General features: G+C 42.2%; 1 protein-coding gene across 1 annotated transcript in view; it reads right to left on the bottom strand.

Annotated features, from left to right (window-relative positions):
* Window positions 1-24,573, bottom strand: part of CLSTN2 (calsyntenin 2) — a 1,113,326-nt gene that overhangs the window by 583,355 nt on the left and 505,398 nt on the right. The window lies entirely within an intron of this gene.

The raw sequence follows: 24,573 nt of genomic DNA, 5'->3' as shown, positions 1-24,573 counted from the left end.
TAATTGTACTTTCCAAGCTCTTAGTACAGTGCTGTGTACACATAAGCTCTCAATAAATATGAATGAATGAATGAATGAGTGAATGAATGAATGAATGAGAGAGGGAACAGGATTTAAGGCCAGCAGTGGTGTTTTTAAAGCTGTACTATAGCCAGTATTTTTTAATGTTATTTGTTAAGCAATTATGGTGTACCGGATGCTGTTCTAACCACTGGGCAGGTTACGGGGTAATCAGGTTTGACAATCAATGTCCCCCATGGGGGCTTCCAATCTTAATCTGCATTTTACAGATGAGGTAATTGAAGCACAGAGAAGGTAAGTGACTTACCCATGGTCTCAAAACAGACAAGTGTCAGAACTAGGATTAGAATCCAGGCTTTTCTGACTCCAAAACCTATGATCAAACCACCAGGCATGCTGCTTTTCCAAAGTTCCTGTAAGAACAAGTCAGGAAGGCAGCAGACATGGAGGGATGATAAAAAGGAGTGTGGCAAATCTTCCAGAGACCAAACAGTTGCTCTCGGGTATGTTTCAAATTAAAATACTATTCGTCCTACCTTTTAATATTTTTAATGCTTTCATTTCTCCTATAAGAACCCCATGTTAAAGGAAATTGCATTAGATATTCCTACAGCATCCAATGCTGTTTGCAAGTGTGCCACTCTTTCTTCCATCATATCACATTTGATTCAGACAGATATGTGTTGTTAGAAAGTTTCCCTAACTTCCCAGTAGGGTTATATCCAAAACGCACAGAGAAAACCTAATGGGAGCACTAACCATACCAGAGCACGACCCTTTAAAATATTTTCTCTTTTCAATTCCACTCACCACTCCACTTTATGGACCTCGGTTCTCTTCAGAAGTGAAATCCTAGAGGGAGGTCCATAGTGCCAAGAAAAAATGTTCAGGGGGAGAATGTGAGCCACCAGATATCTTTGCCTAGCCTCCATTTACAGAAAGGTGGTGTAATGTTTTAGGGACATCCAAGGAACAAATTAATTAATTTGCTTCAGTCCTGCTACTTTTTTGTTAATATTAATGTCTCTCTTACCCTCCAGAATGTAAGCTCATTATGGGCAGAGACTATGTCTGCTAATTCTGTTATACTCTCTCAAGTGCTTAGTACAGTGCTCTGCACATAATAGGCCCTCAGATATTATTGATTGAATCTATATAGTGAAAAACCAGAAATGAAAAATGTCCCTGCCTCTACCTTCAAGCACAGGGGTTGTTTCAGACCTGGTTCTGTAAGAGGACTGGATCTCCATCAGTCTTTGAGTAAGATCTGTAGAATTTCAAATGTTCTAGTCAGAGATTGATTGAAAGCAGGCGAGGGAAATTTAGGGAAGGAAAGGAGAAAACAGTACCAATAAACAAAGGGGTTGATGGCTTAAATTTCCCAGCAGCCACTGAGAGGATTTAATCTTCACTGCCAGGGGTGGAGGACACATCCACCTCTGGGATGGAGTTAAATCTTTATAAGGAATTTCAAAGGCTCCAAAGCACCTCTTTGTTACTGCTTGTGCCTATGGCTAAGAGGAGATTCACCCCTGCTCTAACCCTGGTCTGATCTAAAGGCACGTGGTGAGTTTTCTTTCTTCCCTTAATCAGTACTAGCGGCAAATAGGCCAGAGTCATAAAAAGTAAATTATGGGATTTATGATTCCATCCTTTTCCAATTTCAAACTTTAGAGTTCAGGAGTCCACGTGGTCTAAGATCTAGCCCCAAGCACACGGTAAGGAGCCTCTGCAGCCGAGAGAGAGAGAGAGAGAGAGAGAGAGAGAGAGAGAGAGAGAGAGAGTGTGTTGTTGGGGGGGGGGGTCAGGGCAGTGTGTGTGCACTCATGGGCACCACTTGAGATCTCTGTCTTCATTCTTTTTCTCTCGTATGTCCAAATAAAACATTATTCCTCAAAAAAGATGTCTAATTAGAGTCTTTCAAATCTCCAAAGCCTTTAAGTTGTTTGCTTTGAATCTCTGGCAGACTCCACATCTCCCTTAGTCCCTTTGAATGTCCTGTGTTTAGCAGGGATTGTTTTTAATGCTAATCAAGGGAGAAAGGGCAAGCTTTCTCTCCCAGTTCTCATACCTTGAGACTGTGAGTTCTCATACCTTTTAGACTGTGAGCCCACTCTTTTAGACTGTGAGCCCACTGTTGGGTAGGGAGTGTCTCTATATGTTGCCAATTTGTACTTCCCAAGCGCTTAGTACAGTGCTCTGCACATAGTAAGCGCTCAATAAATACGACTGATGATGATGATGATACCATGTGCCCAGGTACTAGTTGGCTGGGAGAGCAGAGTCCTGGTGTGGGCAGAGGCAGGACACTGAGAGAAGCAGCGTGGGTCAGTGGAAAGAGCAGAGGCTTGGGAGGCAGAGGTTATGGGTTCAAATCCCAACTCCGCCAATTGTCAGCTGTGTGACTTTGGGCAAGTCACTTAACTTCCCTGGCCCTCAGTTAATTCAACCGTAAAATGGGGATTGAGACTGTGAGCCCCCCGTGGGAGAACTTGATCACCTGGTAACTTCCCCAGCACTTAGAACAGTGCTTTGCACATAGTAAGTGCTTAATAAATACCATCATTATTATCATTATTATTACTATGTTCAGGATTCAATGTGAAGGGGAAGTAGGAGGAGGTGAAGGGGCAGTAGGGATGGCTCAGAGAACCTGGAGCGTGGAGACACATCTAGGGGAGAGAACAACGGCTGAGGCAGTCCCTGGGGATAGAGTCTGGTGGTGGTGGAGACAGGGGCAAAGGTTGCTGAGGGAGCCACAGCCCTGATAGGAACAGTGGGTGCCCCGCTGACACCTCAAACTTAACATGTCCTAAAAAAGAGCCCTGTCCTCCCCCTGACTTTCCCATCATTGTACACAACACGACTATCCTTCCTGTCTCACAAGCCTTGGCATTATCCTCGACTCACCTCTCTCACTCAACACACGTATTCAATCCTCATCAAACCCTGTCAGTTCAACCTTGACAACACCAGTAAAATCTACATTTTCCTCTCCCCACAAACTGCTACCTTGCTGATCCAAGCATTTATCATATACCGCCTTGACAACTGCATTAGCCCTCCTCGCTGACCTTCCTGCCTCACCTTCCTGACTCCTGTCTCTCCCCACTCCAGTCCTTATTTTACTCTGCTACCTGAATCATTTTTCTTACAAAACATATTCATTCATTCAATTGTATTTATTGAGCGCTTACTGTGTGCAGAGCACTGTACTAAGCACTTGGGAAGTACAAGTCAGAAACATATAGAGACGGTCCCTACCCAACAACAGGCTCACAGTCTAGAAGGGGGAGACAGACAACAAAACAAAACATGTAGACAGGTGTCAAAATCGTCAGAACAAATAGAATTATAGCTATGTGCACATCATTAACAAAATAAATGGAATAATAAATATGTAAAAGTTAAATACAATAATAAATCTGTACAAATATATGCAAGTGCTGTGGGGAAGGGAAGGAGGTAGGGTAGAGGGGAGGATGGGGAGGAGAAGAGGAAAAAGGGGACTCAGGGCTGGAAGGCCTCCTGGAGGAGGTGAGCTCTCAGTAGGGCATTGGAGGGAGGAAGAGAGCTAGTTTGGTGGATTCATTCATATTTATTGAGTGCTTACTATGTGCAGAGCACTGTACTATGCACTTGGGAAGTACAAGTTGGCAACGTATAGAGACGGGCCCTAACCAACAACGGGCTCACAGTCTAGAAGGGGAAGACAGACAACAAAACAAATTAACAAAATAAAATAAATATAATAGTAATATATACAAGTAAAATACAATAATAAATCTGTACAAATATATATGCAGGTGCTGGAGGAGGGGAAGGAGGTAGGGTGGGGGGGATGGGGAGGAGGAGAGGAAAAAGGGGGCTCAGTCTGGGAAAGCCTCCTGGAAGAGGTGGGCTCTCAGTAGGGCTTTGAAGGGAGGAAGAGAGCCAGTTTGGCAGATGTGTGGAGAGAAGGCATTCCAATCAATCAATCAATCAATCAATCGTATTTATTGAGCGCTTACTATGTGCAGAGCACTGTACTAAGCGCTTGGGAAGTACAAATTGGCATCACATAGAGACAGTCCCTACCCAACAGTGGGCTCACAGTCTAAAAGGGGGAGACAGAGAACAGAACCAAACATACCAACAAAATAAAATAAGTAGGATAGAAATGTACAAGTAAAATAAATAAATAAATAAATAAATAAATAGAGTAATAAATATGTACAACCATATATACATATATACAGGTGCTGTGGGGAAGGGAAGGAGGTAAGACGGGGGGATGGAGAGGGGGACGAGGGGGAGAGGAAAGAAGGGGCTCAGTCTGGGAAGGCCTCCTGGAGGAGGTGAGCTCTCAGCAGGGCCTTGAAGGGAGGAAGAGAGCTAGCTTGGCGGATGGGCAGAGGGAGGGCATTCCAGGCCCGGGGGATGACGTGGGCCGGGGGTCGATGGCGGGACAGGCGAGAGCGAGGTACAGTGAGGAGATTAGTGGTGGAGGAGCGGAGGGTGCGGGCTGGGCAGTAGAAGGAGAGAAGGGAGGTGAGGTAGGAGGGGGCGAGGTGATGGACAGCCTTGAAGCCCAGGGTGAGGAGTTTCTGCTTGATGCGCAGATTGATCGGTAGCCATTGGAGGTTTTTGAGGATATATATATATATATATATATATATATATATATATATATATATATATATATATATATATATATATATATATATATATATATACCTATGAACTTCAATTGCCCCCCAATCCTTTTTGGACTGTTTACCACTAAAAAACTAGAGCTAGGCAGAAATGTTCTCAGTTTACTTCCCAGATTAATTTTTCAAAGCATGACAGAAGAGCAACAACTGTGCAAACTAGGTTCCACAGGAAGAGAGGCTATGAGCCAAAATTTCTCACTTTCAGACCAAAAAGACCCACTTCTTTTTGAGGAGGCATTGCTGCATATAATGTGTGAGTTCCACAGGGTAGCTAAATTCAGTGTGGCCTAATTTCTAAAATGTGAGAGACTCTTTCTATAAAAATTTGGAAACCTGGCAAAGCTGGGGTCTCAGAAGAGCCAATCAATTTGCAATGAAGGTCAATTTGTTTTATGCGAAAATCTGAATCTGAAGATTTTATCTTGGATAAATAACTGGGCACTAACTACATCTTATTTATTTATTTAATTACCACTAAATAACTGATGTTCTTATATACATTTTGATTATGCTAGAAAATTATTTAGATAATTCAGGTCCATAGACACACTATTTCTGAAACTTTTTTTTTGTTTAATTGGAAAAATCACATTTTGACCCGAATATTTATCAGAAAATCAATCATTTTGCAACAAAGATTATGTGAGGGTCTCCAACTAGGCAAGTAAAATATTGGTGCAACTAATGCTACCCTAGGAGACTCAATATCCATTTGTTTCACTGATTGCCAGACTCTCAAATCCCCAGTTCCTCAGCCCAGATCAGGTTCCTCCTCCCAAACAGAAGCATCCCTCTAGACTGTAACCTCATTGTCAGCAGGGAATATGTCTGCTAAATTGTACGCTCCCAAGTACTCTCCTAAGTATGGTACCCTGCTCACAGTAAGTGCTCAATAAATACAATTGACCTATTGATTGGAGGAAACTTGTAGTTCTCACGATTGGGGGCCATTCACAATGAGGAATGGTCCCAAACAAAGGGTGGTCATGGGTCAGGTTGACGTTCATCCCTGATCTCCATGAATGGAGAAAGATTCTTATTCGATGGAGAAGATCTTCATCAGGTTGGGGACCATCATCATGAGTAATGCTTTGCATTCTTCAACCAACGCCAGCAGTCAAAATGCCGATGGGGAAATGAAAGTGATTCAAGTTGCCAACACCATCAGGTTGCACAAGCGAGGATGCAATATTGCAGCTAAAAATCCTGTCTGCTTCGCTTTGAACAATTTCCAGATGATCATCGTAGATCAGGGCAAAAAGAGAGAGTTGCAAGTCCTTCTTTTGTTCTATTCTAAATGAGTCAGGAATGTTTCTGCTCAAGAAATGTTTGGAATTTGTTTTCTCAACGAAGGCAGGTCTTATCCCTCAGAAGTCCTTCTATACTGTGAGCCTGTTGTGGGGAGGGATTGTCTCTATTTCTTGATGAACTGTACCTTCCAAGCACTTAGTACAGTGCTCCGCACACAGTAAGCGCTCAATAAATATGACTGAAAGTCGAGTTCCAGATATTTCAACCTATTAATTCTATCTATGTGCAGAGCACTGCTTTAAACACTGAGGAGGGCATAACAGAAACAAAAGACATGATATCTATCCTCAACCAATTAATGGCATTTATTGAGTGTTTACTATGTGCAGAGCACTATACTAAGTGCTTTGGAGAGTGCAGTGCAAGTTGATGGCATGATCTATGTACACCAGGAGTTTATAGGAGTTTACAATCTAATTGTAGGGATAGGCAGATATAAACTGTTTACACACATACCTCTAGATAGTAAGCTCATTGTGGGCAAGGAACATGTCTACCAACTCTGTAATACTGTACTCGTCCAAGCGCTTAATACACTGCTCTGCACACAGGAAGTGATCAATAAATATGACTGATTAATGGCTAGGAGCAGGAAGAAGAACAAGGATTTAACAGGCAAGAGCAAAGATTTAACAGGTAATCAGAGAATGTTAGGATAGGATAGCTAACATGGCTCAGTGGAAAGAGCCCAGGCTTTGGAGTCAGAGGTCATGGGTTCAAATCCCAGCTCTGCCGCTTTGTCAGCTGTGTGACTTTGGGCAAGTCACTTAACTTCTCTTTGCCTCAGTTAACTCATCTCTAAAATGGGGATTAAGACTGTGAGCCCCCCATGGGACAACCTGATCACCTTAGAACAATGCTTTGCATACAGTTAGCGCTTAACAAATACCAAAATTATTGTTATTATTATTAAATAAACTGTACAGTTGAAAATGAATGCACTACTGATATTATGTCGGATATAAAAACAAGAGTACTGCTGATGATGTGATTTGGGGTGTTGGGAATTCATCAGGAGATCCTGGAAAGAAGTGGTAATTTAGGAAACATCGAAGACAGGGAGAGCTGTGGTATGGCAGATTTGAAGGGGAGGGAGAGATCTTGGTGGGGCTCAGGGGAATAAGATGAGCCAGGGGTCAGAGGCTGGGGGTCAAGAGGGAGTATACTTACAAGATGAGTTTAGGAGCAGCAAAGCGTACAGGCTGGGGAAAAGTGTCAGTCGCCTTTACTATTGAAGACCAAGATTAAATAGGGAAGCAGTGTGGCCCAGTACAATGAGCACGGGCCTGGAAGTATGAAGACCCGCCTCTTGTCTTTTGTGTGACCCTGAGCAAGTCATTTCACTTCTCTGTGCCTCACTTCCTTCATTTGCAAAATGAGGGTTCAAAACCTGTTCTCCCTCCACTAAGACTGTAAGCCCCATGAGAGATCTGATTATCTTGTATCTGCCCCAGCACTCTAGACTGTGAACCCGTTGTTGGGTAGGGACCATCTCTATATGTTGCCAACCCGTACTTCCCAAGTGCTTAGTACAGTGCTCTGCACACAGTAAGCACTCAATGAATACAATTGAATATTGTACACTTAACAAACACCATTATTATTATTGTCATCTTTATCGCAATATGTTTTACCATATAGACATGGCCACTTTCTCAGCAGATTACTGAGGATGAAGTGTATATTTTGGACTTAATTTTCTGGATATTTTAAGAATTATTCTAGTTGTCAAAATGGCTTATCACCATTTGCATATAAGAAATAGCCTCAAAAACTCATGGGAACCCAGCCTGCAGCAATTTGCAGTTCTCCTAGCTGACTCATAAAAAGAGATGGTACAGTGATCCTCTGTGATTTTGTAAAGCTTCTCACCACAAGGAAAATCTGTTCATTTGTGCAAGAGGTTGAAAAGCCAGACTGCTGTCATCTCTAGATTGGCAATAAAAGATGGGTCCACCTTTTGACAGACTTTCTTCCTGCAGTTGCATCTTCTTATAAATTTAGGGCCTGTTGTTTTGGGTCATTAATTTCCAGATGGGAGGTTGGCAGCAGAGTGTTAGACTGTGAGCCCATTGTTGGGGAGGGACCGTCTCTATATGTTGCTGACTTGTACTTCCCAAGCGCTTAGTATAGTGCTCTGCACACACTAAGTGCTCAATGAATACGACTGAGGGAATGAATGTTAAAACCTTGGGCATTCATTCATTCAATTATATTTGAATGAATACAATTGAAGGCAGTCATCAAACCCCACCATCCTCAGCCACGGAGCCCAGCAGCAAATCTTCAATAATCGATTCACTAAGGACAATGTAAGACTGATAAACCGAGATTCTGCCTCCTAGGGAAAGGGTCACAAGACAGAAGATACCAAACGTCCAGAACTGAAAGACAAAGGTAAGGTAACTCTCTAAATACTGCCCTTTAAATGGCTTAAAATAAATGGCTTAAGCTATTTGGAACTCAATGCACTGGGTTCGGTCCCTGTAGGTTGGAAGCAAGTGGAGGGAACTTGGGAGGCTGATTTACCCAGATTTACCCAGAATGGAAGCACTGTAGCTTAACAGAAAGAGCACAGTCCTGGCACAAGATAAGCACTTAACAAATACCACAATTATTATTATTATCATCATGTACTTAATGCAGTGCTCTGTACACAGTAGGGTCTCAATAAATAGCACTGACTGAATTATTGGACACTTGTTCTCCAACTCCTCCCCCATGGATTCCCATTGCTCATTTTGTTCTCCACTTGGGTCTCTTTCTTAAACTGCTCTCTCTTAAGCCTGTCCCACTTACCTTCCTCTCTTCCACAAGCCAGGCTTCAGACGGTGAGACTGAGACCGACACAACAGACATAGGAAGAAACAAAATTGTATTATTCGATGATCACCTCAAATGCTGCGATATGAGCCTATCGATCCTTGGTTTCTCTTCACAGGGCCTAGATTCCTTCCACCGAAGCCTAGGTACAGACTCCTTTCTCTTTGTTGGGCTTAACTTTACCTTTGAGGTCACACATTTCACTTGCCCAGTGGGAAGATCTGCCTAATGCCCCTCTGGGGCCTGAGAAAGTCACCTCTTTTCATTTTAAATGGGAACTGGATTCATTCATTCAGTCATATTTATTGAGCACTTACCGTGTGCCGAGCAGTGTGCTAAGCCCTTGGGAAGTACAGGTCGGCAATATATAGAGACGGTCCCTACCCAACAATGGGCTCACAGTCTAGAAGGGGGAGACAGACAACAAAACAAAACATGTAGACTTGTACTTTACAAGTAAAATAAAAAGAATAATATGTACAAATATATTCAAGTGCTGTGGGCGGGGAGGAGGTAGGGTGGGGGGGGCGATGGGGAGGGGAGGAGGAGAGGAAAAAGGGAAGAAAAAGGGATGATGGGACGATCACCTGGATGAATCCATCCTGATACCCATCTCCTTCATATGCAGTTCTCAGCATTAGCATTCCTGGCCATAAGATTGGACCTCCAGACCTTCCTCACTGCACCAATCTGTTACCATCCTGCAGTGGATACAACACTTGGGTTCTAATTACAAAGGTAGTTTGCCTCTGAGAAATCATCTCGGGATTAATAGAACAGTAGCCAAATTGGTGAGCTGGACAGCATCTTTGGCTGAGTAGATGCCTGATGGGATCATATTCCCCAACCACAATTTCCCAAGTCTTGCCAAGTCTCTGTGATAACTTCAGTAGGGGAGATGTGCTGTCAAAATAGTGTTTCAGAAGTGAGAAGATGGACTGATTTCTTAGAAGGAGAATTGAGGTCCAGGGAGGAAAAATGTAAACAGATTCTGAGGCATTTATCTTTGTCTGAGATACATAATGCTCTCTGTCCCACACTACAGTTTTCTTGGCTTGGATCGTTCTTCTGGACTGAAAAAGATATATGGTTTTCATTGATGTTTTAATGATCCCCTGTAATTACCAGGAAGTTAAGTCTTCCACATTATCACGAAGATACTCAATTTACTCTGATGCAATTTTGAAATTTCACATCTTTATGTCTTGGATTTAAACTCCGGTAAATAATTCCTTTCAGTTCACATCTGGCTGCCACAATGATTGAAGCTATATTGTGAAGGGAGAGGACTTGTTTATTAGTCCCACTGCATTAGTGCTACTATCCTTTCCCCAGTCTCCCCACTACATCACCACCCCTACAGCATTTTTTATGTAAATCGCCCAGACTCACCACGTATGCTTGGTTATCAAGTCTCAAAAGCATTCACACGATAAGCCCCTTCTACATTACATCCAAACCCCATCTTTCTGGTAACAGATCAAACTGTAGAATCTGGGGTACTACCATGAGATAATAGAAACTCACTTGCTCTTAACTGGGCCCTGTCCCAAGCTGATATTCCAGAGGCCTGAGAGTCCAGGCTGAGAACAGTGAATCAATCAATCAATCGCATTTATTGAGCGCTTACTGTATGCAGAGCACTGTACTAAGCACTTGGGAAGTACAAGCTGGCAGCATATAGAGACGGTCCCTACCCAACAGTGGGCTCAAAGCCTAGAATGGGGAGACAGAGAACAAAACAAAACATATTAACAAAATAAAATAAATAGAATAGACATGTACAAGTAAAATAGAGTAATACATACAAACATATATATATATATATATATGTTTGTATGTATTTATTACTCTATATATATATACAGGTACTGTGGGGAATCAATCAATCAATCGTATTTATTGAGCGCTTACTGTGTGCAGAATGAACTAATTCCTTGGCAGAGTTTAGAGTGTAGAGGAGGTCTGGATACTTCTAAGTATCATCATGCTCTTTTTGAGTTACTAAATAATCTGCATATACAAAAGTGTTGCTTCTCTACAGTAAGAGGAACTTCCATTTTTTAATGTGAATGTGGGGCCTGTATTTAGTCTATAATAATGATGGCATTTATTAAGCGCTTACTATGTGCAAAGCACTGTTCCAAATGCTGGGGAGGTTACAAGGTGATCAGGTTGTCCCACGGGGGGCTCACAGTCTTAATCCCCATTTTACAGATGAGGTAACTGAGGCCCAGAGAAGTTAAGTGACTTGCCCAAAGTCACATAGCTGACAATTGGCGGAGCTGGGATTTGAACCGATGACTTCTGACTCCAAAACCCGTGCTCTTTCCACTGAGCCATGCTGCATCTGACCAGTTGTCAGTCAGTCAATCAACCAATCATACTTAATGAGCACTTATTGTGGGCAGAGCACTGTACTAAGCGCTTGGAAGAGTACAGTATAACAACATAATAGACATACTCTCCACCCACAACTAGTGGACAGTCTAAAGTTGCGCCTGTGATTTCGCTTTTAGAGGCAGCTCTTGAGGAAGGGAACAGGGAGCAGGGTGTTATATACCACTCACACTCATTGAGAAGTAGTTTGGTGTAGTGGTTAGAACATGAGACTGGGAGTCAGAAGGTCATGGGTCCTAATCCGAGCTCCACCACTTGTCTGCTGTTTGGCCTTGGACAAGTTACTTAACTTCTCTGGGCCTCAGTTACTTCATCTGTAGAAAATGGGATTAAGAGTGTGAGCCCAATTTGGGAAAGGGACTGTGTCCAACCTGGTTAATTTGAATCTATCCCAGCACTTAGAACAGTACTTGGCACATAGTAAGAACTTAATAAGTACCATTATTATTATTATTATATTAACGGACAGGCAACTTGGTATGTGGTGACTTTTTCCAAGATAATCCCCATTATATTTTGGGCTTGGCCCTTCTCCTGGCCATTGATTAATGAATTTCACCAGTGATTCGCTGGGTGGGGTGGGGTGGGAGAGGAGGTAAGGTTGAGCTCCCGCTGACCTCATCCAGCTTGGTGGCCCTTACATCTGATTTTACGGAGCGCTGCGGTCTGAGAATGCCCCACCCCACCAGTTTCCAACCTTTCCCAAGGAGCAGCGAGCCCGGTGAACCCTGAAGCCTTATGTTTTATGGAGTCACATAACGGATGAGGAGCTGGGCATGGCTGTAGGGTCTCTGGTTTACAGAGTTAACTAAGGGAGGGTGAGATACGTAAGAACTTAGAGAGACCGTGCTCTCTTAGTGTCTTTATCTGGATGGAAAGAGAGCTTCAGCAAAGGTTCACTGGAAAGAACAGATTGAAAATATCCCTACCAATCCCACTCACACAGATCCACCGGGTGCAGAATTTGTGGCTGGGCTAATGGCAAGCCACACTTTCTCCAGGCACCCCCAGTTTTCAGCTTCCAGGGCCCTGGGCCCCTACACAAGGCCCCTGATGAGGGTAGCACCTGGCATTGTTTGAGCCAGCTGGAGACCCTCACCTCCTATCAGGGGCCACCAGGATACATTTCCACCAGGGCCTATCCAGGGCCTGGCACAAATTGGGATTTTGCACAAGAGATTAATTCCCCAGGACTCCAAATGAGGTGAGACTGAAACCCAGCAAAGAACTGGGGTGTCACTCCATTGTTGTTGCCCCCTGCCATGGGGTCATGTATTTATTGAGTACTTACTGTGTGCAGAGTACTGTACTAAGTGCTTGGGAGAGTACAATATAAGAGTTGGTAGATACATTCCCTGTCCATAATATGCTTATAGTCTAGCTGAGCTGTACTGGGAAAGCTCAGTCTGACTTCTCCTCTCACTGCACTGGGTATGCTCAGTGCCATTTCTCCTTCTTCCTCTCCCTCTCCTCTCCTGTTTCATATATATATATACACACACACACATATATATATATATATATACATATATATATATACATACATACATATATATACACACACATATATATATACATACATACATATATGTACATATATATATACACACATATATATACACATATATATATACATACATATATGTATATATATACACACATACACACATACATATATATATATATATATATTTCATATAGCCATATACATTTATTCCCAGGAAAATAAGGAAATGTGTGGGGAAAAGAGAAGATGAAATCCATATTTGCCCTATGCACCACATCTTCCTTTGGAAAATTATTCAGTGAAGGTCAAAAGGGTAAGTCCTTCATTATGGAAGCCAGCCAGATGACATTAAATACTTCTAAAAACCCCTTGAAAGCTAGCAAATTGATTTTTGCCTAAGATCATGTAACACTGGCCATGGCTGAGTGCAACCTGAGTTCAAGCAATCTAAGAAGCCAAAGTCTGGAAGGACAGTAGGCTGCAGGGAAATGGAAAAGAGAAGTCTGGTCATTTATCATGCTGAGATTGGATTTGATTGTTCAGTCATATTCAATTTAGGTAATATTACCAAGGTGAATATTAGCAGCAACATTTTAACAATCCAATTCAAAAGTATGTTTCAACAGATGTAAAAATAAAGAATTGCCAGGGGCTATGGATTTTCTCAGCAAATAGCAGCCCTCATCTCCAGATGCCGAGCCTGATTTTTTTTCTTAATAAAAGACATAATGCAATGAAAAGTGTTTGAGCTCAGGAAAGCGCTTAATGATACTTTGGAAAGCAAAAGAAAACAAACCAAATTATTTTCAACAATTTGTGCATCAGGAAAAAATGCTGTGAATAGTTTGTTTATAGCCACTCTTGGCAAAGAGTGTGAAAGAGATTGTGGTTACCACAGTACCTTAAAAACAATCTTCCTTAGGTGTTTTAATAACATATTTTGGGGCTGTTTAGCTCAGGAAGAGGATGGAAGAATTAAGATGAGTTAAATGAAATCAATTTACAAAGATGCTCTATTTCCTATCTTATTTATGGATACAGGTGACAGAATTTTCAAAGGATGTGAGCTAACTGAAACGGCTTACCTCAATGTTTTCCATTTAATAACCTAGATTCCCTTTGTATGAGAAACTGTGCTTTTTCCTTAATATGGTCTAGCTAGAAAGTGATTTCCTGTTTCCCAGTTTGTAAATCATTCATTTTACATCTGCTTTGTAACTCCCTCTGGTTTAATGCCCATGATAAACCCAGCAAGTTGTTAAAACTATTGTGCACAATGTACATCAAAAATCGCTATTCATTTAAATGTGATTAAATTTTGAAAACGTCTTGTCAGGACAACAAAGATTTCATGTTGCGTATGTTTGATTTTCATGTAAATATTCAACACTCCATTCTGCCTTCTTCAGATGGTGAAAACAATGATCATTTACAGCTATCAGTTTTAAAGAGAATTTCTCTGCAATCCTCAGGGAAATATTTGGGTTCTAATATCAGCTCCATCATTTCCTAGCTTTATGACCTTGGGAGAATGACCACTTCTCTATGCCTCAGTTTCCTTAAATGTAAATCAATCAGTGGTATTTATTGGGCACTTATTGTGTGCTGAGCACTGTACTAAGCCCTTGGGAGAGTTCATTGCAACAGTTGGTAGACACGCTTCCTGCCCATGACAAGCTTACAGTCGAGATAATGAATTTACCATCTAGAGAGGGGGAACTGGGGATTCAGGCCTATTCTCCACCACTCAGACTGTGAACCCTATTCAGGGCAGGAGTGTATCCACCTTATTACTCTATTTATTTATTTATTTATTTGTTTACATTACTCTATTTATTTATTTATTTATTTATATTACTTGTACATATCTATTCTATTTAATTTAGTTAGTACGTTTGGTTTTGTTCTCTGTCTCCCCCTTCTAGACTGTGAGCCCGCTGTTGGGTAGGGACTGTCTCTATGTGTTGCCGACTTGTACTTCCCAAGTGCTTAGTACAGTGCTCTGCACACAGTAAGCGCTCAATAAATACGATTGATTGATTGATTATTACATTGTATCTACCCCAGAACTTATAACATTGCTTCGCACATGGTACGTTCAGATGTAGAGAGGACACAGAGGTGCAACCCCACATACTCGGATACACACTACCATACACAGACACAGAAATGCACACACCCACACAAATACAGGCAGTCAGACACATCCACCTGTGACCAGTCAGGCCTTGGCCAGACCGACTGCATCTTTGCGAACATCCGTCACTTGTTGTAAGCAGGCACGGACCATTCTTTGACAACTGTCTGTGACAATGTATGTTTCTGAAGTACACCACAGGAAAAGAGACCCCAGCCAAGTGGGGATGTAAAATCGAAGACGTGAACTCAAAGTACACAACAAGAAACTGGGCTCCATTCAAAGGGATTGCAGAAATGATACTGAGAGGTCTGATGGGTCTTGCCACACAATTTCCCCCCACCGCTCACACATGCCCCAATTGGGCACTGTAATTGTGATTGGCCTGTTTGCGGCAAAGATGATAGGAACCAGGATATGGCAGGTTATATCTGAAGTAGGAGCCTCCAGGGACTCTTCATAGTAGGTTGGAACTCTGTCACACCAAAATGGGGAGTTGCTTCTACCCAGAGCCGGGGTCACCCATTCTATCAGACCCTTGGTGATGCCAAGTGACCGATCGTGCCAACTGACTGGAGCAAGGTGCATGCCCTAGTGGAAAGAGCACGGGCCTGGGAATCAGAAGGTCACGGCTTCCAATGCCGCTTCTGCCACTTGTCTGCTGTGTGACCTTGGAAGCATCGCTTCCCTTCTCTGTAAAAGGGAAGTAAAATGGGGATTAAGACTGTAAACCCAATGTGGGACATGGACTGTGTCCACCCTGATTTGCTTGTAAACCCGACCAGAGCTTAGTACAGTTCCTGACATAGTAAATTCATAACAAATCTCACAATTATTATTAAGGAGTAGTAAGTATCCATTCCCCACTCAGGGTCACACTTGGAGAGTTTCCAGTACTCTACCAGCCTCGACCATGGGGGGAGAGTCTTTTAGACTGTGAGCCCAAAGTTGGGTAGGGACTGTCTCTATATGTTGCCAACTTGTACTTCCCAAGCGCTTAGTACAGTGCTCTGCACACAGTAAGCACTCAATAAATACGATGGATTGATTGATTGATTGAGAGTCAAGCAGAGGCAGCAGCATGGCTTAATGGAAAGAGCAGGGTTTTAGGAGTCAGAGGACGTGGTTTCTAATCCCTGCTCTGCCACTTGTCTGCTGAGTGACTGCGCAAGTCACTGAACCCCTTTTTGCCTCAGTTACCTCATCTGTAAAATGGGGATTAATACTGTGAGCCCCACGTGGAACAACCTGATTACTTTATATCAACCCAAGCACTTAGAATGCTGCTTGGCACATAGTAAGCGCTTAACAAATAATGCTATTATTATCATTATATCCATTCCATTCCCAGCTTGGGGAGTGGCACCCATTGTTGGGTAGGGACCGTCTCTAGATGTTGCCGACTTGTACTTCCCAAGCGCTTAATACAGTGTTGTGCACACAGTTAGGCACTCAATAAATATGATTGAATGAATGAATGAAAGACAATCTGCTACAAATCAGAACTCAACTGTGTTGGGCAGCAGTAGCAAGGGAGAGGATTGAGTGTGGAGACTCTAATTGACTGCCAGGAAGAAGGCAATGGTAAGCCCCTTCTGTATTTTTACCATGAAAACTCTATGGATACACTACCAGAACAATTGCAGGTGGAGGTGGGGCGTTCTGCGAGAGATGTGTCCATGGCGTTGCTGTGGGTCAGAGACGACTTGACAGCAAAAGACAAGACAAGTATCTGTTCAAGGAGTGAGCTTAACTGCTGGATAATTTGAAAGGTAGCTAGTGGGTGATTTGAAAGCTATCCCTTGGAGGCAACGGGTATCTTTTTCCCAGTTCCACCAGCCGCTAGAAATAGGGGACCATGCCGGTCACATAAGTGTGATCTTCCCAGGTGGGAAGTGTTTGTGGGGCAGGAGCTAAGTTCTTCACCATGTGTGAGTAACTAAATATGTGTATTCTGCGCAATAGGGAAGTTCGATTTGCCACACGGAATAAATCTTGTATGGCTCAGCCTTCCTGATTCTGGTCTTTCACTTTCACTGCACCAATCCTCAAACCCAACACCGTGTGATCCGCAAACCCATCACCACACTGAGCATTTAAAGTTATTCAGTACTTGGTACTGAGAAGTAAGCATTGGCAGACGGAAGTAACGGCCACAACAGTGAGGCCACCTAGATGACTAACTACTGGACATCACGGCCAGGAGTTGCTGAGTGGTTGAAATTTCAGGTCCAGCCTTTGTAGAAGGCTGATAATAGCATGATAATAACAATAATAATAATAATAATACTTGTGGCATTTGTTAGGCGTTTACTATGTGCTAAGCTTCCCTCCTCCCAGCCCCACGGCACTTAATTCATTAATTTGTGTTGATGTCCGTCTCCCTACCTCTAGATTGTAATCTCATTGTGGGTAGGGAATATTTCTGTTTATTGTTGTATTGTACTCTCCCAAGCAATTAGTACAGTGCTCTGCATTCATTCATTCATTAATCGTATTTATTGAGCGCTTATTCTGTGCAGAGCACTGTACTAAGCGCTGGGGAAGTACAAGTTGGCAACATATAGAGACGGTCCCTACCCAACAGTGGGCTCACAGTCTAGAAGACACACACAGTCTGCAGAAGTCTGCACACAGTAAATGCTCAATGAATACGATTGAATAAATCAAATGAATGAATAATAATGCTATTTGTGAAATTGTTCCTATATAACAATCACTGTACTAAGTACTGGGGAAGAAACAAGAATAAGAATAATGATGGCATTTGTTAAGCACTCACTATGTGGCAGGCACGGTTCTAAGTGCTGGGACAGATACAAGGTAATCAGGTTGGACACAGTCCCTGCCCCACATGGGGCTCACAGTCTTCATCCCCATTTTCCAGATGAGGTAACGGAGGCCCAGAGAAGTGAAGGACTTGCCCAAGGTCACACAGCAGAAAAGTGGCGGAGCCAAGATTAGAACCCATGACCTTCTGATTGCCAGGCCCGTGATCTATCAAATATGCCATGCTGCTTCCAGTCTAGCACATGCAAGTCCCACGTGAGGGCTCACAGTCTAAGTAGGAGGGAGAATTGTGTCCATCCAGATTATTATATTGTATTCATTCACTCATTCAATCATATTTATTAAGTGCTTACTGTGTGCAGAGCACTGTACTAAGCGCTTGGGAAGTACAAGTTGGAAACATATAGAGACGGTCCCTACCCAACAGCGGGCTCACAGTCTAGAAGGGGGAGACAGACAACAAAACGTTAACAAAATAAAATAAATAGATAAATTGATAAATAGATAAAATAATGGATAAAATAGATAAATTGTATCTATCTCGTGCTTAGTACAGTCCCTGACACAAAGTAAATGCTTACCAAATACCATAAAAAAGAAGGCGCTGAATGTCCATTTTGCAGATGAGGGAACTGAGGTATAAGGATGTTAAGTGAATTGCATTAAGCTGCACAGCAGGTAATGGGCGAAGCCGGGACTGTAACACAGGTCTTCCAACTCCCAGGCCTGAGTTCTTTCTAATAATAATGATGGCATTTGTTAAGCGCTTACTATGTACCAAGCACTGTTCTAAGCACTGGGGTAGATACCAGGTAATCAGGCTGTCCCATGTGGGGCTCACAGTCTTAATCCCCATTTTACAGATGAGGTAACTGAGGCACGGAGAAGTTAAGTGACTTGCCCAGAGTCACACATCTGACAAGTGGTAGAGCCAGGATTAGAACCCACAACCTCTGACTTCCAAACCCGGGCTCCTGCCACTAAGCCACACTGCTTCTCTGCTTCTAATAGGCCACACTGCTTTTTGGATATAGGAAATCCAGTAAGTGAGGGGCCGAAGAGGCAGCAGTAGTTGCGGGAGACTAGCAGCAGTTACAAGAACTCGAGATCAGTGAAATGATGCTTTTGTTGGTGTTGCTCTCCACTGAAGAGTCTTTATTGATTAATATGACAGCCTCTCTGGCTGGGTTTGTTGTGTCTGAGCCAAATTTAATGTTGGGGCTCTGTGTTTTGGGCCATTGTAGTGTTAGGTTTCATCACATGACTGGAACAAATCCCGTAAACCCCTAGAACTCACCACTTCTGCCATAAATCCAGAGCAAAGACAAAGACCAGGACAACCAACTGGTGAAAGCCACAGGATCACATGTTTAGAAACTGAGGTGAAGACCACAGATAAGTAAAGGAACCGGTACCTCAAAAGAAATCATGCCACGGGGAATAGGTGGGAAGAGGGATTAATGGTAGAGCCTCAAAAGTGAGGAGACTGGAGGTTTGGCCTAGGGTTAAGTTAGATTCATCAATCTTACTACCCAGGGCAGAGCCACACTTTTGTAGAAGGAGACAGTTTACCCTCAACCTTCTGCATGTCTGGTGGGCATGTCACGAGGCTATCCAGTCTACAATTAAACCAAGAATGGCCCTTAGGTTATTTTGAAAACTTTGTTCTCTCATTCAGGCATTTTTCCCTGCCTGCTCCATCGCCCTCAATACTACTTGTTTACTTCTTGATTGGCATTGCTGAGTAGAGGCCTGGTGGAAGCCTAGGCACTGGGGTCTGTACCCCTTTAGCCCTGTGATACCCCAAAAAGCCCTGGCCCATTGCACTTATATACATATCCTTATACTCCATTGTTTCAATGTTCGGTAATGTAGTTTAACACTCGTCTTCCCCCACCAGACTGAAAACTCCTTGCAGGCAGGGATTGCGTCTACCAACTCTATTGTATTGCTAGATGGCGCAACTCTGTTGTAAATGATTTATTTATGTCATATTATAAATGATTTATTTATAAATAATATATATATTTATATTATATTAATGTCTGTCTCCCCCTCTAGACTGTAAGCTCATTGTGGTCAGGGTATGTATCTGTTTATGGCTAGATTGTACTCGTCCATGCACTTTAGTACAGGGCTCTGCACATAGTAAGTGTGCAATAAATGTGTTGAACTTTTGTACTCTCCCAAATAGCACACTACACTGCACACAACAGCTCTCAATAAATAGCACACCGATTGACTGATATTGTACTCTCTGAAGTGTTCAGTACAGTGTTCTGCGTACAGTAGGCAGTTAATAAATACCATCAATTGACTGTCTGATTGATGACTATCAAACAATCAATCAATCGTATTTATTGAGCACTTACTGTGTGCAGAGCACTGTACTAAGCGCTTGGGAAGCACAAGTTGGCAACATATATGATATGACAAGCACTATGATAGGTGGCATATTGAGTAACTCTCCCACTGTCCCCGAGGCTACCCCCAAAAAGTGGTAATGGTGAGTGGCAAGAGTCCTGAGCTCCAATAATACTCTAGACTGTAAGCTTGTTGTAGTCAGGGAATGAATCTGTCAACTCTGCTATACTGTACTTCCCAAGCTCTTGGTACAGTACTCAGCACACAGTAAGCACTCCATAAATATGATCGATTTAGATTGATCTTGTGAGAGTTCTGGACCACTCAGTTGACTCAGGCAACATCGGTTTTTCTGCTTCAGAAAATGGGGGTCGATATCTCTTGCCCCCCGGCCCCACCCCTTCAGATATGACAGAACACCACTCTTCCTAACTTCAGAGCCCTACTATCAATCAATCGTATTTATTGAGCGCTTACTGTGTGCAGAGCATTGTAATAAGCGCTTGGGAAGTACAAGTTGGCAACATATAAAATACTAAAATCACATCTCCTCCAGGGAACCTTCCCTGACTATCTCTCCTACTTGCCGCCTTCTGGCTTACCCCTGGACTAAAATCTATACCCCCTAAAACACTCTGGTACTCACTCCACCCCCATCCACATAGAACTTCAATATACGTCTTTACAATTTGTTTCTCTCCTTCCTGAAATTCATTTTAGCGTCCATCTCACCTTCTGTATTGTAAACTCCTTGAGAGCAGGGGTCTTATCTACCTACTCTAATTGTACTCTCTCTCCCAACCACTTAACATAGTGCTCTACACATAGTATGCACTCAATACATCTTTGACTGATTTAGATTTGCCATTTTCTGCAATACAGCATTGTAGGTTTTTATATTTTTTTTGAAAGGAAAAGAAAAAATCTAAGCAGACAACTCTGATGCATTTGTAGAAAACATAGTCTGAGTTATTTTCAATAGTGAATATTTAATAGGTATGGCATAAAGTTGAAGATTCCAAGCTCTCCCACAGATCAAATGTTATTTCGGATTGATGGAGAGGAATAGAGTGAATTTGAATGAGACTGGATTGGGAAATGGATTTTTTTTTTCCCCTGGCACCCTGTTTTTTAAGTTAGGTGAATTCAATCTGCCTTGACATTTACCTTTCTTTTTTTAGAGATACCCAGGCGATACTTTGAAATATTAAGGCTTGAAGAAACACTTAAACAAAACCCCAGAAATTAAATCCATTACTTTGCCTAAAGTCTTTCATTATTTTTACACATCATTAACTGTCTGGAAGCACAAAATGTCTTACGGGTATTCAAATCATATTCTATTTTAAATCTGAAGTTTTTAATCATCTTTAACTTGGTTTATAATATTTTTGGCATGGATGGTTGCTAAGTCATCAGACTTGATAAAAAATTAATTATTTTCATATGAGTCATTTAACTACCCTAATTCTTAAAGCACACCTTGTGGTGAATAAAACACAGAAAATGTTATTCAAATTGGGGGGTAATTGTGTTTATATTTTTCTCTTACATTTGGACATGGGAAAAATATCATAGCATCCTTGAAAATCAGTTGTAAAAAATGAATTTTGAAATCTAAGTAACATGAGAAGCAGCGTCGTTCAGTGAAAAGAGCTCGGACTTGGGAGTCAGAGCTCGTGAGTTCTAATCCTGTCTCCATCACTTGTCAGCTGTGTGAATTTGGGCAAGTCACTTAACTTCTCTGGGTCTCAGTTACCTCATCTGTAAAATGGGGATTAAGACTGTGAGCCCCTCAAGGGACAACCTGATCACCTTGTAAACTCCCAAGCGCTTAGAACAGTGCTTTGCACATAGTAAGCGCTTAATAAATGCTATCATTATTATTATTATAGTTTCATATCAAAATTTTAGGTTCCTTTTGATTTATTCGAACATTCATAAAAAATAGTTTTTTGTGTAGTATACACTTTTTTCTCCTGGGAAAACTGTAAAATAGGTACAATATATATATTTTTTTAAATATAGTAATTTACCTTTGGGTAAAACACAAAATTCAGAATTTAACCTTAACCTCTTTTATTGTTTGGGAGGGTGAGATTTATGCCAAGACAAGAGGTTGGAAGAAATTTCTAAATTTCATGTCTAATACAGCATTAACTAAATGATATGAAAACATTATTGGGAAATGTTTTTGACAATAGGAACAAAGTAAAGAAGCTTGTTTTACAAGGAAGAAGGAAATTCATTTTTTCTATATCCATCACTAGAAAGAATTCAGATAACAAAGGAAATACTCCTTTACTCCCTCCAGTGAAAAGAAGGATTGAATTCCAAAAGCCAAAAGGAAGATGAATGGTTTAAAACAGAATAGGAAGCACAAAATTTCTTGTCAACCTTCCCTCCTTGCCAAATCTCTCTAGTGCACACACACACACCCCCACACACACAAAACCCAATCAAAGTAAAATACTTCACATCAGCCTGCACATCAACAGCAGCAGTAAGAATCCAGTCATTCGAAGCAATTCAAACCCACAGCCTGGATCACTGAGCAAATACCTGCTATGTTTTGAAGGCCGCGTATCAAATTTTTCTTTTAGTCACTATTTTTCTTTTCATCAACAGGACAGCATTTTAAATATGATCCCTTTCAGAACACCACTTACCTTATAAGCACTGTAAAAATCTACCTTTCTTTCTATCTGTATAACTGCCCCTCTTGATCAAAGATGCTACTGTTGATGGAATTAATAACCCAATCTCTGAGCACAGGTACAAGATCAATGTGTGCCCTGAATATCTTTTCTCCTGAGTATTTCATCTGCTCCCTGACCAGTGGGCATATTTGCTGTTCTGGAGGCCTGATTAGGAGCCTGAATCAGAAGGGCAAAAACCATTTACCAATTTTCCCACCTGGTGGAGAACAAAGGGCTCTGATTCCATCCAACTGGGACCCAACCCACTCATGCCTCTACTTTTTATTTACCCCACCCTGAGCCTCACGGCATTTTGTCCACATCTGCAATTTATTTCAAAGTCTGTTTCCACCTCTAGACTGTCAGCTCCCTGTGGGAGGGGAACATGTCTACCGACTCGGCTATGTTTTACTACTCTCCCAGTGTTTAGTACAATGATCTGCACACAGTAAGTACTCAGTAAATACCACTGATTGATTTATTGATGCTCTTCCAATTTGGCCAATAGCTAGCGAGTGGAAGGTAATCAGCTACATGTCAAAACTCACCTGTGCTGGGCAGCAGAGGCTTGGGAGAGAGTCAAGGGTGGAAACTCAGGTTTACTGTGCAGAAGGCAGCAATGGCAAACCAATTCTGTATTTTTACCAAGAAAACTCTATGGATTCACTAGCAGAACAATGGCAGAAGGAAAGGGGGCATTCTGGGAGAGACGTATCTGTGGAGTCGCTATGGGTCGGGAACGACTCAACAGCATAATACAAGTTGTAAATGGGGAGATAGGGAGAAAAGAGATTAATTCTGGACATACTCAATCCCACATATAGTCTAGGATGCTGAGGCTGGTCTAGGCTGCCAGAGATCAGGTCTGCTCGTGCCTCCTCCTACTCCTAACAGAATGCAGCCCACTGAACTGTGAATTTGGATATGCTACCAGAACGATTGCAGGTGGAGAGCGGGACTTCTGGGAGAGATGTGTCCCTGGTGTTGCTATGTGTTGGAAATGTCTCGACGGCATAAGACAAGACAAGAACTGTGAATTGGACCCCTAGCTGGGGGATGGAGGGAGAAACCGGGGAGATAAACCAAATAGATTCCTGAGTCACCTAAACCAATCTTCTCTCTGTGCCTCACCCTCATCTCTCTTGTCACACATATCCTGCCTTCTGCAGGGAACTCACTCCTCTCTCATTCATTCATTCATTCATTCATTCATTCATTCATTCATTCAATCGTTTCATTCATTCATTCAATCGTACTGATTGAGTGCTTACTGTGTGCAGAGTACTATACTAAGTGCTTGGGAAGTACAAGTTGGCAATATGTAGAGATGGTCCCTACCCAACAGTGGGCTCACAGTCTAGAAGGGGGAGACAGAGAACAAAACAAAACATATTAACAAAATAAAATAATTAGAATAAATATGTACAAATAAAATAGAGTAATAAATATGTACAAACATATATACATATATACAGATGCTGTGGGGAGGGGAAGGAGGTAAGGCGGGGGGGATGGGGAGGGGGAGGAGGGAGAGAGGGAGGAGGGGGCTCAGTCTCTCACATCCAGCACACCACTCCTCTCCCCATCTTAAAGCCCCCGTGAAATCACATATCTTCCAGGATGCTTTCCAGGATTAATCTCTCTTCTCCTTATCTCCCAATCTACTACTTGTTTTATGCTGTCGAGTCGTTCCGGATACATCACAGATAGATCTCTCCTAGAACACCCCATCTCCATCTGCCATCATTCTGTAGTGTATCCAGAGAGTTTCCTTGGTAAAAATACAGAAGTGATTTAATATTGACTTCTTCCGCACAGTAAACTTGA

This window comes from Tachyglossus aculeatus, chromosome 1, assembly GCF_015852505.1.
Source record: "Tachyglossus aculeatus isolate mTacAcu1 chromosome 1, mTacAcu1.pri, whole genome shotgun sequence".
Classification (NCBI taxonomy): Eukaryota; Metazoa; Chordata; class Mammalia; order Monotremata; family Tachyglossidae; genus Tachyglossus; species Tachyglossus aculeatus.
The sequence above is the reverse complement of the archived record's forward strand: the minus strand, read 5'-3'. Positions and strand labels throughout refer to the sequence as shown.